This window comes from Rattus norvegicus, chromosome 1 (genome assembly GCF_021556685.1).
Source record: "Rattus norvegicus strain SHRSP/BbbUtx chromosome 1, alternate assembly SHRSP_T2T, whole genome shotgun sequence".
NCBI classification, from domain to species: domain Eukaryota; kingdom Metazoa; phylum Chordata; class Mammalia; order Rodentia; family Muridae; genus Rattus; species Rattus norvegicus.
This window is the reverse complement of record NC_141534.1, coordinates 123,737,803-123,757,697: the sequence shown is the minus strand read 5'-3', so window position 1 is coordinate 123,757,697 and position 19,895 is coordinate 123,737,803. Positions and strand designations below refer to the sequence as shown.

The 19,895-nt window shown below is 36.3% G+C and overlaps 1 protein-coding gene across 8 annotated transcripts in view; it reads left to right on the top strand.

Annotated features, from left to right (window-relative positions):
- Positions 1-19,895, top strand: part of LOC148007681 (uncharacterized) — a 164,355-nt gene that overhangs the window by 105,592 nt on the left and 38,868 nt on the right. For 3 of the 8 annotated variants that reach the window (XR_015646552.1, XR_015646550.1, XR_015646548.1), the window contains exons 1-2: positions 10,525-10,596; positions 14,836-14,932. The gene's annotated coding sequence lies outside the window, so the exon portion shown is untranslated. Of the gene's footprint in view, positions 1-5,741; positions 6,248-6,841; positions 7,095-10,524; positions 10,597-14,835; positions 14,933-19,895 lie in introns of those variants that run through there. The other 5 variants (XR_015646545.1, XM_087600968.1, XR_015646556.1 and 2 more) reach the window with 3 other exon arrangements.

The window sequence follows — 19,895 nt, the reverse complement described above, 5'->3', positions numbered from 1 at the left end:
ACATTGAAGCAACTTGAGCCACACAAGAATAGATTCCGAAGGTTCTGCCATAGGATAGAAAGCAGAGTAATTCCATATGCATTCAAAGCCACCTTATTATTTTTGAAGATTTTTGCACATTGTGCGAATTCAAAGCATATTTACTATTTCCTAATGCATTTCTCTTTCCAGTGTGGACTCTGATTCACGGGAAAACATATTGCTAAGTCCATATCACATTTACATTTACTGGAAAATAATTCAGTGTATGAACATTTAAATTCAAGAATCTTTCTATATTTTTGGTTTGTACTTTCATTTGAAAAATAAGCATGCATCTAAATCACCAAGGCTTAAAGTTGCATAGAAGATCCTGTGTGATGTTTCTACTTGTAAAATCAAGTATTACCCTGTAAGAGGATATCCCAGAACTCATGTCAGGATTCTAAAAACTACATGGGACTGCAGATCTGGAGCCATAGACAGCCATTGACACGTACATACTTCTATGCATTTCCCACCCAGCACAAATCCCCCCCACACACAAAGAAGATGTGGGAGAGAGAGAAAGAGACAGAAATAGAGAGAGAGCATGAGAGAGAGCGAGAGCAAGAGCGAGAGCGAGAGCGAGAGCGAGAGCGAGAGAGAGAGAGAGAGAGAGAGAGGAGAGAACAGAGACTGATAGATGCAGAGATGGAGACGGAGAAAAATATGCACACATGACTAAAATTATTAAAATCTAGCAAACCATGGTGACACATGACTTTACATCTAGAAAAAGAGATATTATAAACTTTCATTGAACATGTTTGTATTGTGACAGTGTTATGGCAAGGCACATTTTATGTTAAGCAACTCTCTGGGGTTCCACGAGCCAATTTTATCTCATGTCACTCCCTGTAAGAAAAGTTCCCAATAACCTTGATTCAGTGACCCTCACGCCAAAATGTACACACATAATCACCTAGTTGTATGATGTGACTAACTGGATATTTTTTTGCTTTGGCAACTTTCTTATGCAGATAGCCAAAGATGTTTTGGATTGCCTTAGTCACTTGACAGAACAGAAAATTTCTCTTCCTTGCATAGGTATTCAATGTGTTTGTATGAATTTCTCCTTTAAATGTCCTTTCCCAAACCCTCCCTTTAAAACAATCTCAAATCGACTCGGGGATTATTCGTACTATTATGAACTAATCAATAAATATTTTATGATAATTGGACTGAATCTATATTCATTTCCCAGGGGTCACAAATACCATAACAACTGCATACACGTAACACAACTAGAAAAACAAAACTAGAAGAACTCCTGGTTTGCTGAGGTAATCTATTGATGTATTTTATGATTCAAATGAACTCACTGCCATCAAAAAAGGACTTCTTACAAAGAAGAAATTGAAAAATTAATTTTCTTAATAAGAAGATACTCATTTTGAATCTTACCCTAAAAAAATTCAATTTTGGCAGTACATGTATTTTAAAGTTAACTTCAGGTGACAAAATTATAAGAAATTTTAAGTACTAAGAGGTGGATCTTCACATTGGATTGAGCACAGGATCCAGAATAGAGAAGCCAGAAAAGGGACTGAAGTAGGTGAGGGACTCCCAGGGACTAAACCTCCAACTAAATGGAGCAAACTATGTCTACAGCCTCATATATACCAGAAGATGGGGCTTGTTGGGAACCAATGGGAAGTGAGGACCTTATTCCTGTGAAGGCTTGATGCCACACTGTAGGAGAATGACAGGGCAGGAGAGAGTGAGTAGGTGGGTGAGGAAGCACCCTCGTGCAGTCAGGGGGTTAGGAATGGGTTAAGGGGTCTGGAGGGATAATAAAGAAAGGGGATAAAATTTGAAATGTATATACAGAAAATATCCAATAAAAAAGATTAAGGAAAAAAATAATGTAATGAGGTCATGCAATCCCATTACTTTTTGCCATTAATAGTAATATAATAAGAAATAACAGAATTGATTTCTGAATCATTACAGTTAATTGTGAATACCTTGGAACTCTGTAAAAGTAGCAGTATTCAACTATCAAACTCTCTCTCCAATCCCTTAACTTTTATTCTCTTGATTCTTCGTAAAAATACAACACGATTGGAAATATGCACTGGGACAAAAGGACATATCTTGGAGTTTTGTTTGGTTTTGTTTTTTACTTGTTCAGTTTACATGCCTCTCACTGCTCTCCTCCTGCTCACTCCTCCCACAATCCTTCTCACCATCACCCTTTATATCATCTGAGAGGGTGGGGGACCAATGGGTATCCTCCATCTTGGCATGGTAAGTCTCTGTGAGGCTAGGGCCATCCACTCCATTTGGGGCCAACAAAGCACCCAAGCTTCAAGAATGCATCTCAAATGCAAACAACAGCATTTGGGATAGACCCCTTTATACTTGTTCAGTACAAATATAAAAACCAAGCTTCACATTTGCTATAAAAGTTAAGGGAGGTCTAGGTTCAGCTGGCATATGATTTTTGGTTGGTAATTCAGTGTCTGAGAGCCCACCAGGTTCTTAACTCTGTTGGTCTTCTTGTGGAATTCTCATCCCCTTTGGGGTCCACAATCATTTCTCATCCCCTTTGGGGTCCACAATCATTTCTCCAGTTCTTCCATAAGAGTTCTCAAGCTCCATTCACTATTTGGTTGGTGTCTGTATCTCTCTGAGTCAGTAGAGATGCTCAGAAGAAAACATCCTCCCGTCTGCAAATATTACAGAGTATCAATATTGTTAGGGATGGGTACTTCCGCCATCAGATGGGACTCAAGGTGGTCAGGTTATTTGTTGGTAAGTCCCTCTGACTCTGCCCCATTCCTTGTGCCTACGTTTTTTGTACACAGGATAAATATTGGCTTGAACATTTTGAGAATTGTTTGGTGTCTCTATAACTTTTCTGGGGTTACTGTCAGGCTACAGGAGGTGGCCTCTAAAGGTTCCATATCCCCAGTGCTGAGAGTAGTAGCTAAGGTAACCTCTATTGATTCTTCAGATACTATTTTATCCCAAGTCTCTGTCTCATTATGGAGATACCCCACCCCCACTTCCCCTACACTTTCCTTTGCATATTTTCATTCATTTTCATGACCATGTAGCAATCTCTCATGAACAGGTAGCATCTCATGACCACCCCTGAAGTTCCCCATTCTACTCATTATTACCTCTCCCTACTATATCCCTCCATCCACATGCCTCATAAGACTATTTCACCCCTTATAAGTGAGATTCAAGCAATCTTGTTTGGATCTTCTTTCTTTTTAACTTCTTTGAGTCTGTGGAGGGTAGCATGGATAACCTCAGTTTTAGGTCTAGTATCTCCTTATAAGATAGTATATAACCTGCATGTCCATTTGAGACTAGGTTACGTCACTCATGGTGATATTCTCAAGTTCCATCCATTTGCACTTAACATTCATAATGTCTTTGTTTAAGATATGCCAGGGTGGGAGAATACCCAGAGCGTCACCCACTCACTCAGAGGAGAAGGGATTTCAAGGAAAGATTGTAAGAGGAAGTGACAAGGATGGGAGAATTGAGCCCGATGCAAATAAATACGTTAAAAAACAAATTAAAATGTATTAGAAGTTTTTGATTATGTAACATAATTGATTTCTTTTTGTACCTTTGATATATAATTTATCTTATTAATCCTATTATTCCTTTTTATTACCTACATATACTTCTGTTCCCTTTTTTCCTTTTTCTCCTTCCTGCTTCCCTCACTCTATCCCTTCTTTTGTCTTCCTTTCTCCACACTTCTTCCCCCTCCTTTTCTTCTCTTCATTATTTTTTTCATCCATCATTCTCTCATTAGTTATTTTACTTTATTATTTTAAGTATACATGTAATAATTTGCAACTGATTTTCTGGAGAAATTTCTTGTTCAGCGATCAGAGGTAAGAGTATTGGTTATACCTACTCGAAGTGCTGAGCATCAGGACTATTGAAAGCTCATATGAACAGGAGAATACTATATCACTCCTCCAAGAATATCATGAAGGAGTTAATATTTGGTAAATAATATGTGCCAAAAAGTAAGTTTGATAGGTTTGAACATCTTTCAAATATAACATCTCCATTATACCTTGGTCTCACAAAACATGTCATTAATGGCACAAAAACTGTGCAGGTTTGGACCTGTTAACCTCCAGTCATGGGAAGCAGAGGAGGGACCATGAACACCATAGTAGAACCTAGATATAGTTATGAAAGCTAGGGGAAGTGGTTCAATAAGCCTCTAGGCAATTAATGTCAAATAGAGAAACATTATTAACATTCATTCAAGACCTTACTAGGCTGCCTGCTATTGCTCTTATATAGCCTGTACTAACATTGAATTTATGATCCTTCTGCTTTATCCTCTTGTGTTCTAAAATTACTAATGTGTTCGATCATATCTAAATATATTTTAGTTTTACCAATTAAAAGTGCCTTCAAATATCCAAAATGCTGTATGAATCATAATGGTATGTAATATGTGAAGAATTCTTCGACACACACACAAACACACAACACACACACACACACACACACACACACACACACAAACATACATGCATGCATAGCGTCAAAAACAAAAATGTTCTCTCTGATCTTCTTACTATTGTAGTATAAGATTAGCAAAGGTAAAAATAACATAATATGCAACTTATTAAATGATATATGAAACAGAAGTAGCTGTGAATTATATATGAAATTAATCTTTATACAAAGGATAATTTATCTCAGAATACAAATAGTAGCCCTACACGTATCATTCTAGTGATTTGTAAGATTGCAAACACTCTGAAAGTAATTTTCACCTTGCTTATTTATATATTTATTTTTCATACATTATTTTATGTAGTGGGTTTGGCGTATTGCTGCTCATATTATGTTAATTTGGGTCCCCAAATTTTTAGCATGAGAATCCCACGTCTGAACGTAACAGAAGGACCCTGCTCCCAGTTGGTTCTGATTGCTAAATAAAGTTGCAGGGAGCCAATGAGTGGGAAATGCAGACAGAAGCCTGATTTATAAGATGCAGGAGTCATAGGGAAAGAGAGGAATGAGGAGATAGAGGGAGTTTTCCCATGCAAGGAGAAAGACAGACTCCATGCCTGAGAAGGTACAGGACTAGAGAGCATAGCTGCCATGTTAGAGCCAGAAAAAAGACACCGCAAGAGGGCTGCCTGACTGGGTTCAAAGTATCAATGGTGAAATATAGATTTGAGTACGTAATAATTTGAGAATATCTGAAGGAGGTGAATTAGCCCCATAAAGGTTAGGAAGTGACTGAGCCATTGAGCTGTGAGCTGTTCTAGGCATATAAATATATAAATACTCTTCCTTCCTTTCTTTCTTTCTTTCTTTCTTTCTCTCTCTCTCTCTCTCTCTCTCTCTCTCTCTCTCTCTCTCTCTCTCTCTCTCTCTCTCTCTCTGTGTGTGTGTGCGCGCGTGTGCTTCATTTGGAAAACAGAACATTAGGATGGGTAGCAAGAAACGTGTGGCTGCCACCAAGATTTTTTTTAATTGAGTACTTCACCAGTCTATATGCTGTGAATTCATCTCAAAATTCTGGGGGCTGGAATCACAACAATTTTCCTGTATAGTGTATTAAAAACATCAGTCTCTCTCTCTCTCTCTCTCTCTCTCTCTCTCTCTCTCTCTCTCTCTCTCTCTTTAAAAGCATCTGGGATTTTATCTTTAAAAATTAGATTTGACAAGGTTGCATTATTGTAATGTGTTGATATTTTTCTTTATTTTTTTCCCAGTTTCCCCGCTACAAGCCACCTATGACATCCCCTCTCCTCCCTGCTTCTGTGAGCCTGCTTGAACATCCACCAGACCAATCCTGCCTCACCACCCTAGCATTACCCTATGCTAGGGCATTGAACCTTCACTAAACTAAGGGCGTCCCCTCCCACTGATGCTACCTAAGGCCATCCTCTGATACATTTGCGGCTTGGAGCTCTGGGTCCCTCAGTGTGTACTGTTTGCTTCGTGTTTAGTCCCTGGGAGCTCTAGGAGGTCTGGTTAGCTGCTATCATGGTTTTTCCTATGGTATTGCAAACCTCTTCAGATCCTTCATTCCTTCCCCTAAATCCTCCATTGGGTCCCAGTGCTCAGTCCAACTGTTGGCTGAAAGCGTCCGCATCTGTATTGGTCAAACTCTGGCAGAGGCTCTCCAGAGACAGCTATATCAGGCTCTTGTCAGCAAGCACTTATTGGCATCGGTGATAGTGTGGCCTTGGTGGCAGCACATGGGAAGGATCCCTAGGTAAATGGTGTTTGTTTAAAATTTAATGGGTTTACAGTTTACAAATAATCACAAAATGTTTTTTTTAATTTGATGTAAAGTTTTATGTGAGTACTTCATAATTTATTGGGAGTATATTTATGGCTGGAAAACAAGTAAAAGTATATTGCATGGAAAATTGATAAGTACTATGGAGTCTTTGGCTATTGCAAATGGCTTAGGGATTAGAAACATACTCAGAAGGCCTTGTAGGGCATAATGTGAAAACAGGCACTCAGTCCTAGATGCCCCAGTGTAGGGGAAAGTCTGGGTTGGGAGTTGGGAGGGAGTGGGTGGGTGGGTGAGGGAGCACCCTCATAGAAGCAGGGATGGATGAAGAGGATAACATTTAAAATGTAATAAAGATGATATCCAATAAAAGAAAAAAAAAGAAACACATACTCAGTTGTAGAAGCTGGTGGCTGATAATTAAACACTAATTTAAAACAATGAATATCATAGTTAAAACATATGTTTATTTGTATGTTGCCTTTTAACTGAAAAATTATTTTGTTAAATATGAAAAAGTACAAATATCATGAAACATTATAATGCTGAGCTGAATTTTATTTAAAGAGAACCTCATAGGAAGAAAAGCAGTGTCAACTCACCAGACTCCCCAGAGTTCCCAGAGACTAAGCCAAAAAAGAAGGAGCCCTCATGGGCTCATTTGTGGTCTCAGGGACATGAGTCTCAGAGATCTGCCTTGTATGTACTGCTTGGGAAATGATGTTCTAAATCCCGTTGAACTTTGATGCCAAAAGGAAGAGGATTCTTTCATCTTAAATGCCTATATGCTATACACACAAGGAACAACAGAACCCAGGAGGTAAGGTATTTCTCATGATGGCCTGAGTTAATGTTAGAGAAAAAGTAATATATGTTTATGTCTTTGTATCTTAATAATATGTAACTATATTTAGATTTTACGGGATAACATTGAAATTATTGACTTGAGGCTCAAACGACACTTTAAAGTTTTAAACAGGATTCATTCTATGAAAAAATAATGGGGTCTTTTAAATTTGTATAGTATATACTTTTATTATAATTTGGTTGTGAGATGTGGTGACAAGGTGTGGAATGCAGTGGTTTCAATGAGATGGCAATGATTAGCTTCTAATTTTTAATCATTTGACTTGTGGTTGATGATTGTTTGTGGAAGGTTTTGAGAGAAGTCTCTCTGCTTCCTCTCTGTGGTTTGAGATATAAGCTGCTAATTCAGCAACCTGCTGTTTACCACTAGAGATACAGGAAGAGAAGAAATACTATTCTGCCACTACAATTTCAATTTTATTAATATATTTTTGTTGTTGTTACAAACAAATTCTAAAATGTAGTTCTGGCTGTAAGTAAACTCATAGTAGACTCTCTGACTATGCCTCTCAGTAGATAGATATAAGGGCACTTGCCAATGTGACTGATCTTTTTCACAAAAAAAGAAAATTTGTAAAAGTAATTAATGAGCAACGTCATTTTCACATTTACAAATCAAGTTAAAATACTCAAGATATATTGACTTACATATTAATCATATCATTCAAGAAATAGAAACAAAATGTTTACTTCATATTTGAGCTCAACCTACTCTACAGAATGAGACACTGTCTCAAAGTTCCAAAAATTAAAAGGGATATGAATAAAAACAGAAATTAAATGAAGGAGAAAAGCAAGAGGAGACAGAGGAGAAAAAAAAAGGGAGGAAGAGAAAAGGAGCACACCATTAATCAGAGACAGTGGAAAGCTCATAAAATGTGAGTTTCTTCTTCACTGCTTCACAAAATGGGGAACAAAATTATTCATAGGAGGGGATATGGAGGCAGAGTTTGGAGCAGCAAATGAGGGATCCCTGTTGGAGGAAATAAAGGACTGAAAGATCTTAAGGGACTTCCAACCCCATAAGAACAACCATGGCAAAAAACCAGAGCTCTCAGGGACTAAAACTACTGAAAGACATGGACTGACACATGGCTCCAACTTCATAAGTAGCAGAAGAAGGCTTTGTTGGGCACCAAAGGAAGGAGAAGCCCTTGGTACTGCCAACGGTGGACTCTCACTGTAGGGAATGTTAGGGGGAAGGCAGGAGTGGGTCGATGGGGAGGAGAATACCCTTAGAGAAGAAGGGAAGGAGGATGATATAGCGGGCTTATGTCCAGGAAACCAGGAAACAGAATAACATTTGAAAAATATATAGAAATTCCAATAAAAACAAACAAACACACAATAATATGATAAAAGAGGAATTTCTTTCGGCGTTCAGTGTCCCAATCACACTTTGATACACAGTAGATGTATAAAATGCAAAAATTTAGGATTCATTTTCTTGTTTATAAAACCAACATATTATCCTTGTCAATTGTGTTCTTGTATAAAATCCGGAAGACAGAATATCCCTTATTTAAAAATCATTACTTTTGACCAGATAGTTGGCAGATTAAGATGAAACACAGTATATTTAAATCCAGTTTACTCTGCACAGCATCCTCCTGGCCAGAAAAAAAAAGCCATTGAAGCAAACATTGCTGCTATAGGTAATAAGTTATTATAACTTATGGCATACTTGTTACCAAGTATCCTCTGACAATTTTGAAAATACAATGCTACAGCATTGTAATCTCACAGGCTTTTTTACTAATAGGAATCAATAATTAAAAGTTATCTTTGAAACCAAGAATGCAGAAGTATCTTTTCATCAAGCTTTAAATATCTCCAGCATTGACAGAAGATTCAGAGGGTCTGATCTGCAGTAGCCCACCCTGTTTAAGAGTGGTCATCCCTTTCTTTCAATATGATATAAATTAATATATTGCCATACTTATCTGCTCAGTCATATATTGAACCAAAGTTAGCTCCACAGGGATAGCTTCTGAAAATACTGCTATGGAATAGGAAGCAGAATATTCGCATATGCATTCAAAGTCACCTTTTATTTATGCAAAATTTTCCTTCCTTAATCATAATACACAGGGCAGATTGTCCAAATTCAAAGCAGACTTAGTAATTCCTTATGCATTTCCCTATCCCAGGTCTTGCAGAAAAGGATATTACTAAGTCAATATCATATTTACATTTATTGAAAAATAAATGAATGTACAACTATTAACATTCAGGAGCTATTCTACATTTATGTTTATGCCTCATTTGCATATTCATTGCGCATCAGAATCACCAATTTTTAAAGTTGCATAGTGATGTTGAGTGATGCTTCTACTTATAAAAACTAATACTGCTCTGCAAACTTATTTCTCAGAAATCATGTCAGGAATTAATGTAACTGCAGATCTTGAGAAATATACATCCTTTATTACCTACATACCTCTACACATACACACACACACACACACACAGAGAGAGAGAGAGAGAGAGAGAGAGAGAGAGAGAGAGAGAGAGAGAGAGAGAGAGACCCACACAGACATAAGTTGGGACTTAAAAACAGAGAGACAGTGTTTCAGTGATAGAGAGAGAGAATACACACACACACACACACACACATAATTAGCATTAATGAAATCTAGCTAACTGTGGTGGCATGTGAGTGTACATGTAGCACTTACAAGTCAGAAGTTAATAAATCTCTGAGTTAAAAGACAGCCCGGTGAAGAAGGTAATTTCCATTTCAGCTAAATCCAATGAGTAAAACTTTATCTAAAAGGCAATCAAACAAAAAGTAAATATCTCAAAGCAACAATTTTTAAAATAGAAGAAAAAATCATCATTAAATGACAAACCAATGCTTTTAGTATATAGCAAACGTTATGTTAATGGTAAGTGCTTCATTTACATGAACACATAGGAAACTTTAAAAATCCACCCGATCAAGTAAAATCTAAGGCATAATATTAATAAAGTAGCATCTTTTATTCTTTAGTGATTTCTCCTGATATTACAAGTATCTAGTACTTTCGTACATTCTGTAATTTTGTTACATTTTTTCTAAGCACTCTTTCTTTCTTGTGTATAGAGATCTAAATGTGAATATAATTCAATACCCTGTAGTCATCATTGCCCAGAAAGCACCTTGAATTTATCCCTGACCTATTTATACAGGGGTTTTGAAGACCCAGCGCTTTCATTCTAGCAATAGTACAGCTTATAGATCACATCTGCCTGCCTTGTGTCATTAGCTTTTGAAAAGATTTTGAATCTCTGCAGCCTAGCAACCATGCACGCATGCGTGATTAGAGGGTTATGCTGGTTCACTAGCACAGACTGGGGGCGGGTTCAGTGTGATTACTTAAGTCATGCAGCAGGTCCTGCTCAGAGAAGAGGCAGACATAGATGCCTGTCACAAGCACCCTAGGACTGGTCATCAAGGCAATGCAGCAAACAAGGTCAGCTCTTTCACACCCCCAAAATATTTTCATAAGTAGATAAGATTTTTTTTCACACTAAATATTTCAGATTTGTTGGGATAAAAGATTATTCTCTAGATCTCAAGCATTTGACTCTGAAAAGTCAGATCAGAAAGCTATCAGATCAGGTCCTTGCTTCCTTTGTCCTGTCTTGTGTTTGCTGCTGTGCCCCACCCCTTGAGCTGTCAATCTGTCCTGTCACTTCAGGTCCCTTCTCCTCCAGGGTGAACATTAGCATTTCAAAGAGCTGACCAAATTGTGGATTATTGGTGTGTGGGAGTAATGGCAGTCAGGAAAATAAAAAGGACATTTAAGTTTCATTAAGTTACATTTAATTATGTACGGATTTAGCATAAAAATTATACCCATAAAGGAAGTTACAGTGGTATCTCAGTATCTGCCATAGACTGGATGATATGAAGGAATTAAAATCATTTTGAGAGTTAACATACAGATTATCATCAGAGGGAAAGAACACAATAGATGATGTAGTTTGTACCTCCCAGTTTCTGAATAGTTGGGTCATTAGGTAAGAATGGGTTTTGATGTTCTGATAGTTATAATAAAGGAAAGGGGATTCCAAAATGGCTGTAAAAAGAGTAGTGGGCAGAGTGTATTTGGTTTTGTGAACTGCAGGCATGTGGAAACGTGCTGCACCTTCCAGCAAGTTTCCACATGTGTATATATATATATATATATATATATATATATATATATACACACATATGTGTGTGTACATATATATGCACAAAAACACACACATACTCACATACTCACATCACATACACTGCATAGAGTAGTACAGAATAATAAACCGTTTTCTTCTGTGATCACATAAGGTGATCTAGTTTGAATGTTAAGACAGTACTTTAGTGTCTTTCGGTATATGTTATTTGTTAATATGTTTTTACTTTTAAATCTTGCCCAGATTCAATAATAAACTCGTGCAATGGAAGTAACTTTCTTTGTATATGTAATCTATACTTTGTTTTGATCCATTGATTTGGATGAACTTTATAAGATATGCAAAATATAATGCAGATTTGTTTTTGGTTCTTTTGTGCGGTTATGTTTTTTTGGGGGGGTGGCTTGGCTCTCCTCCATCAGATAAATCCACAAGGGTGTGCCTTTCTTTTGTTTCTGTTTCTTTGTATTCTTTCTGGGCTTTTTGGAATGATATTTTGTTTTTCATTATAAAACGGTGTTGTAGTTTTAGTGAAAATTGATTTTTCTCCCAATTTTTCATTTCCATTTTAATTTTTATTTATATCACGGTTATATTTTTCCTTTTTTAAAACTCTTCCCAGTTTCTCCCCACCTCCTGTCCCTTCTAGATCCCTTCCCTTTCTGGCTCTTATGAGGAAAATTACACCCAAGGGATACAAACCAAACATTAACAAAATGAAATATAGTAAGATATTTAAAGAACATATTGAGGGTGGGCAAGGCACTCCAACAAAGTAAAACGAGCAGACACAAAAATCAGAGACACAATTTTTAACACACTCAGGTATGCCATAAATATACTAAATTGAATGCTCTAAGATGTGTACAGAGGAAAGAATGCAGACTAATAATAGACTTTGAGACACAGATTTACGCACAGGCACGCCCTATACTTTTACCTATTGTATTTTGTTTTGTATTTCAAAATGTTGTTTGGGTTTCAGATTTAAAAAAATAATTTATAAAATACATGCCTATTTTGATCCAAGCCAACATCATCCTGAGGGTTTCCTGAGGATGTTGCTCCTAAAGAGGTGTTAATTAATACAAAAATAACAGAGTAGCACCATTCATTATAGTTTTTGTTACTTCAGCTATTACACAATACAAATTGAAATCTGGCATGTTGATATCTCCTCAACTTTGTTTACTATTCAGGTTTATATTACAGGGTATCTTTTTTGTCTCCATATAATTTTACAACATTATTTTTTAATTTCTGTGAATGATATTATTGGTCATCATCAAATATATGCATAGGTAATACATATGTAACATTTTATATAAAATGTTGTTATATAATATATATTATATAACAGTATTATATATAATATTTTTTTTAATTTTCTTTTCTTTTTTTCGGACCTGGGGACTGAACCCAGGGCCCTGCACGTGCTAGGCAAGCACTCTACCACTGAGCTAAATCCGCAAACCTATATATAATATTTTATAAATGACATTGTTTACATAGTGTGTTCCTCAAAATATTTGTTACTTCTGGACATGTCTTTTCATTAATTTTTTCACACTGTTACAATGCTGAAAGTAATTTTAATCATTATCAGGTTTCTGCTGCCACATTTAGAAACTTTTATGCATAAATAATATCTTAGTCAAAGGAATCTCCTAATACTTTGCTGAATAACACAGGAAGAATGAACCTTCTTGTCCCGTTCATGATTTAAAAAAAATTGAATTTCTCACTACTTAACAGGATGCTCCCTCGGTATTTGTTGTCTGTTGTTTTATTTTTCTGAAATATGTTCTGTTTATCCTTAGCAGTGACCACATTTCTAAGGAAACAGGACACTTGCTACCCCTTTAGCCATCTATGCCAGTAAGAATGTGTGCAGATTGAATTGGGATATTGAGAAGCCCTCCTCTTCCTTTCTTGATTTTTTGCTCAATCTTGTGAGGGGCACACATGTAACTCTAAATGTAGGAGGCCATGTTTACAACAGCCAGGCCATTTATGGAGACATTCCAAGGCATTAGATCCTGTCCTCTAGTTTTTACCCAGTATAGGGACATTTAGAATCCCCAACTGTGTCTGAGTACTGACTGTTGTTTATTCACTGTCCTTTGTGTGGATATGTATCATTGTGCCAACAAAAAAAATTAGTAATAGAATTGTTATCTACAGAAATAATCAGCAACACATGGCAAAGGGCATAACGGAAATATTTAAATGGGAATTTGGCAAAATTAATATTTAGTAAAGCAATGCTAGTGTGTTTTCTGGTAGGATCTTTAAAATCCCTAGCCAAGTTTATTGATCATGTTTGTAGTATCATTCCTGAATTTTCTCCTCTAGTACTGGCCTCATTCTAATTAATAATTTGGTTTGTTAAGCACAAAATTCCCTTTACACAGTTGAAATGTTAATGCATTTTACTAGGCCAGTCATTATTGTAGCATATAAGGATTATTAAATGATAAGAAAACCATTATTTTTTCTTAATGGAGACTTGATAGTGTTTTCTAGCATTATGAAAGATAACCACCAGGGAAACTTTACTGGATAGCACAAGGTTGAATTCTCTATGTCCAGCAAAGAAATTTTATTGTGTGTATACATCATGATCTTATCTTGAAATCTGCTGGAACAAACTGATGTTTTTTTCCACTTTCTCTTTTGTTCAATTTTATTGGTTTTTATTTTGAAAGACACAGCATTAGGATTCAAAAATTTTTTGTCAAAATACCATTGAGTTCATTTGATTTGGATGTCTACTGCTTTGAATAAAACCTTCCATGAATGTGATTTCTATAATCAGTTAGACTCCACCATATTAAATTAATTTCTCCGTTAGGAACATTTGTGTTTTGGAAATAGCTTCATGGTTAGAGATGGTAGATTGTGTTTAGTTCTTTCTCTCAGTAATGGGAGCCAATTCACTTTACTCTATGGAAACCATATGCATGCTCTCATGATCTATATGAGATCACATGTGAGTTAGGTCTGTTATATCTAAAAAAATTGGTTCCTTGGTTACATTCTTTCTATTCCCACTTGCTGTAAGTTTTCACCCGACACAAAGAATCATGAGAGATGAAGGGAACATTTTTATAGAGAATTTGCATGTATGACTGAGTTACCAAATCTCTCTTATTCTCTATACATTCTTCAGGTATATGTCTGGCTTTGTTGCCATTAATAAGAGATAGTAGCTTCTGTGATCATGGCTGAGTAATATATTAATTAAAGAGAATAACAGAATATTATGAGGATTTTTTAAATTGCTACATTGTTTTCACAGAGAAAAAATGGTGTTTGGTATGTCCCTTGGTCACTGTCTACTTATTTCCCTTTTCTTAGGCATATGAGCTATGTCAAGAATGTGTCTCATGGACTAGGCATTGTATCCAGTCAAATAATTGTTACTTACTCTCACTGCATTTTTACTACTATTGCACCCATGTACAGTATAGGGACTCCACCATTGTAAACTGAAGGATTTCAGCTATGTTCATCTTTCCTTTTCTCCTCAGGAAGTATAACTGAATTTTCCAATCCATGAACATTGTCAAGAAGGAGTGAATACTCCAGTAAGTCACCTACTTAACTTCTTCATGTTCAATGAGATAGGTAAGTGTTCTCTCATCAGCATGGTTTTATGATCAGTTTTTGTAAAGCAAAAAAATGTGGGTAGGAATGTAAGTTGTTTGGGAGTTGCTGTGAGATCTCAGTCATGAAATCTCAAATAGATGTAATGCATACATGTCACTGGTATGGCTTTGGTAGTGAGAGATGGCAGTTAGGTTGTACTGTTCTTATTATTTTGTGATGTGTTTTAAGAATATTCCATTAAAATATTATAGATTAAGGAGTCTCTACTCTAGTATTTTCCATAAAATTCTTCAGATAGTCCACAGATTCTTGTGTCCCTTTAACTTAACTCTACTTCTGCATTTAATATTCCCATTCAACTGTCACATTACAACAAATATCTCCAGATTTAATTATGTTTTCACTTATTCAGGAAAACCTTCTATCATTTCTAGTTCCTCACTCTGTATCTTATCTCTGAGGATTTTAGGATTTTCACATACATTTGTAAGGATTGTAACCTAACAAGCAGTTTTAAGCAGTGATCACTTCTAAATTTTTCTTTTGGGTTCTGAGTACCTCACTCAGGATGATTTTTCTCACTCAGGATGACTTTTTTCTAGTTCTATCCACTTAAGTAAGAGTTCGTTGATTTTTATTTCATGAAGTAAGTTACATTTCATTGTGTAAATGTACCATATTTTCATTATTCATTCAATTGTTTATGGACACAGTTCTGAGGATATCTGGGTTAAAAAAGAAGGAAGACCAAGATGTGGATGCTTCAGTCCTACATAGAAGAGAGAACAAAATTGTCACAGGTGATAGAGGAAGGGAGGGATCTGGAAGGAAGAAAGAAGTGTGAGGGAAAAAGATGGGACAAAATCAGTTATTGGAAGGGATATGAGAGAAATACAGACGGTAATGAACGCGAATAGAAATAATTATCACTGAGGACTGCAGAACCTGGGATAGCTACTAAAAATTCCCGGAAACCAGGGAAACGAGTCTCCAAGGACCAAACACGGATGACTTTATCAGAAATACCCCACAAAGGAGAGATAGAACATGTAGAGACCACCTCCAGTAGATAGTCACAACCCCTAGTTGAGGGATGGTGCCACCCACCCATCTCAAAAATTTTAATCCAGAAATGTTCCTGACAAAAGGAAAGAGAGGGAAAAAATGGAACAGAACCTGAAGGAACGACAGCCGTTTCTAAGGATTTGTTTAATCCGCAGATACCAAACCACAACACTACTGTAGATTTCAAGAAGCACTTGTTGAGAGAAGCCTGATATAACTGTTCTCTGAGCCGTTCTATCAGCACCTAACCAAAAGATGTAAATAGAGCCAATCATCATACTGAGCCTTGGAGACCCCAATGGAATAGCTAGGGGAAGGACTGAAGGAGCAGAAGTCGATTGCAACCCCATAGAAAGAACAATGTGAATTAAAGAGATCCGCCAAGGGTACCAGAGAATAAACTACCAACCAGAGAGAATACCTGTAGAGAATGGCCTTATCTGACATGAACAGGAGGAAAGGACCTTGGTACTGTGGAGTCTTGATGTTCCACCATTTAATAATGATAGGTTGGTGACGCAGGAGTGGATGAATGGGTGGGGAGGCACGCTCAAACAGGCAAAGTGGATGGGGAGAGGAGGAAGGGGATTGGGCGTTGTGGAGGGATAAGAGATAAATGGCATATCATTTGAAGTGTAAATGAATAAAATGCCTACTTAAAAATAGTGATAAGTTTCTTTAAAAAATTATTTCAATTGGAGAATAACCATGTTATTTTCCTCAGAATCCAAGTAGATAGGAGTGCTCTTGACAGCCCTAGATTCAGATTCTTCCCACAGTTATATCCATTAGTACTCTCAGATCACTACCAAGAAATATACTTGTTTTCAGTAAGGCCAGAAAACTGGGTCTGTACTATGTGGAAATGTATTGTATGATATAAGAACTTTCAGCCCAAATGTTGGGTCCTGTTTGCCTCTGAATGAATGTATGTATACCTCAGAATTGTGTATTCTCCCAAGTATTTTTTCCATTGGCATACTGGACAAATAAGTCCCTTATCAAAGCAACCATTGAAGCCTCTTCATAGGATGATTACACTAAAAAGACTTCAACTTCTAACACAGTATTAAACTATTAAAAAAGTTCTGTCCATATTATGAGAATAGGACCCCCATTGAAGGAATCAGGGAAAGGGCTGAAAGAGCTTGAAGGGGCTTGAGTCCCCATAAGAATAACAATGTCAGGGCTGGGGATTTAGCTCAGTGGTAGAGGGCTTACCTAGGAAGCACAAGGCCCTGGGTTCCATCCCCAGCTCCGAAAAAAAGAAAAAAAAAAGAATAACAATGTCAACCAACCAGTGCTTCCAGGGACTAAGACATTAGGCAAAGACTATATATGGACTGACCCTGGGCTCCAACTGCATAGGTAGACTAGTTAGGCACCAGTGGAAGGGGAAGCCCTTGGTCAGCCAAAGCGGGACCCGAGTGAATGGGTTTCTAGTGGGAGGGCAGTAATGGGGGGAAGTTTGTGAGGGGAACACCAACTAGACAGGGAGTGGTAGGTGTTAGGGTGATGTTGGACTGGAAACCGGAAAGGGAATAAAATTTGAAATGTTAATAAGAATTACCCAATTTAATAAAGATGGGGAAAAAGATTAAAAAAATTATCTGTCCTACTTGCTTTACCACTTTAAAGATATTTTGTTCTGCAATTTTCTATTAAACTTCGATAGGTAATTTTTTCTACAGTAAACGGAATCCTGTTCCTAAGGTATTTACTTCCTCCCTTAGAAACGTATATATCTTAAACCATATTTCTGAATTTTTGCTGCCTAGTACTAAAGATTTTCACATCTTGTATGTTAATTTCAGGCTTCATAATATTTTTTGTTTAATTTTACTAATGCTTTAGTCACTTTCTGGCCTTGGATTTCATACTTACTACACAATCATTATTTTTTGAGATAAAAGCATCAATTTCTCCCCAAAGAAATGGAACTAGATGCCATATATATGTAAAGACATAGGTAAAACATAGGTTTCCCATTGCCTTGCAAATCACCACGTCCCAGTGTGAAACTTCTTTCATTGACTTCATATATGAACTGAACTAAGAAATTCTTGTTTTAGAACTCTTTTAAAATATTTTGCTTGCAAAATCAGAGAGGGTATTTAAGGAAATAAATATTGTCCACTAATAATAGATAATAAGTTTGTGATCAGAAGTCTTCCAACTTCTGCCCATGCCTGAAGTTCTAACAAATTATCCTTTGTATTCAACAAATTTTCACCAAGAAATCTTGAAATTATTTTTGGCAAGACTTAGAGCACAATCAAATTCAAAAATTCAAAGAGTCTCAAGAGCAAACTTTAAAGTAATACATTTTAATTTTTTAGAAAACACATGAGGATGAAATAAGTATTACAAATATACTCATGAGTTTTTCTGAATCTCACAAGCTCATAGATATTCTTTGAAATTTAATTTTTATTTAGTTACAGGACTGCTTTTTGAAGTAGTCCTCTTACATTTTCAACCTCAGTTCTCTCACAGTTTCATTTTCCTCAGAGAAATGATTCTCCATACTATAAAGCTGCTTCCAAAATCACCCATATACCACAAGTGGATGATAAAGCATTGTTTATAAAATTCCAATTTGGAGCACTTATTTCCTAAGACTGGTCTGTAGTAAGAAAGTAACTCATAGATTAAACTGGAATTTATATAAAACCTAAGGTCATAATCTTCGTATTTCAGACTTTTTACAAAGGAACTGCAGCACAACAAATTTATCAATTCCAATATTACATTTTTTTCTCTATTATTTTATGCATTTCAATATTTTACCTCCCTTTTTTTAAAAGAACATCCACAAATGGTGAAGGGAAAAATCATAAAATTCACATAGTATATTGGTGTAGGCAATTTGGAATCATGATGCATTACTACCATTGCCTTTACTGTTATCCTGTCCCCATTTCAACTCACAAAAGCAATAATGTCTATCATGATGGTACCTTCGTCTGAATGCACTGTTTTAATTATTTAATGATCACGAATACATGGAAAGCACCATCCACATGGGTTTATGGAATCTATCAATAATTTTGCATATATCATTATTATTGTGCCACATATTTTTACTCAGAATATTCTACATGTGCTAACTCTGAAAATTGCATATATTAACTTATACTATATAAACAAGAATCACTGCCTTCCTATTTAAGAAATAAATTATGCCTACTCATTTATCCTTGTGTATGTGTGGTTTTCTAGTCTCTGAATATTTTTCATGGGAACACTTATTTATTGGTATGGTTATGAGTTATGGGTTGATTTAAATCAGTAAGACTTAGCACGATAATAGTAGTCGATGTGCAAGTAGTATGAATGCACTGTGTAGGTGCAGGATCCTACTACGGAAAACTGTGCCAATTTTAGAATTCATTGTGGGACTCAAATCCAACTAAAAATGTTGGTTATTCTCATGATAGGCAATTCATCACTGTATTGGAAGTATTCATTGGCAGGGAGTATATCCAAGCTTGACAAAGTAGTGATTTCATTTCACCTTCAGTAGCCTGCTTCATATATTCTGGTATTGTGAAAACTATTCTCTAAGATACACAGTAGAATCAAGCTTATTGGGCAATGCTAGATAAATTTATCTCTGTTCTTTGACTTAACCGTGTGCTTACTTCAGCAATAGGGTCCTACTTTAAAATCCTGTATAATAACCAAGAAGGTTTTTAATGGGATGGACTGTATGGGAAATCTCTGAAAAGTGAATTAAAAGTAGACAACCCAATCTGGCACTGGACAATGTACTTGTCTGGCTATAGTGTCCTGTCGAGAAAACATTGTCTTATTACTAGTTAACCTTATTTGGAAAATGTTTCTTACAGAAGTTTGCTTCCATATGCTTTTTTCAAAACGACTTTAGGGATATTTACCCTTGCTCACATTCATT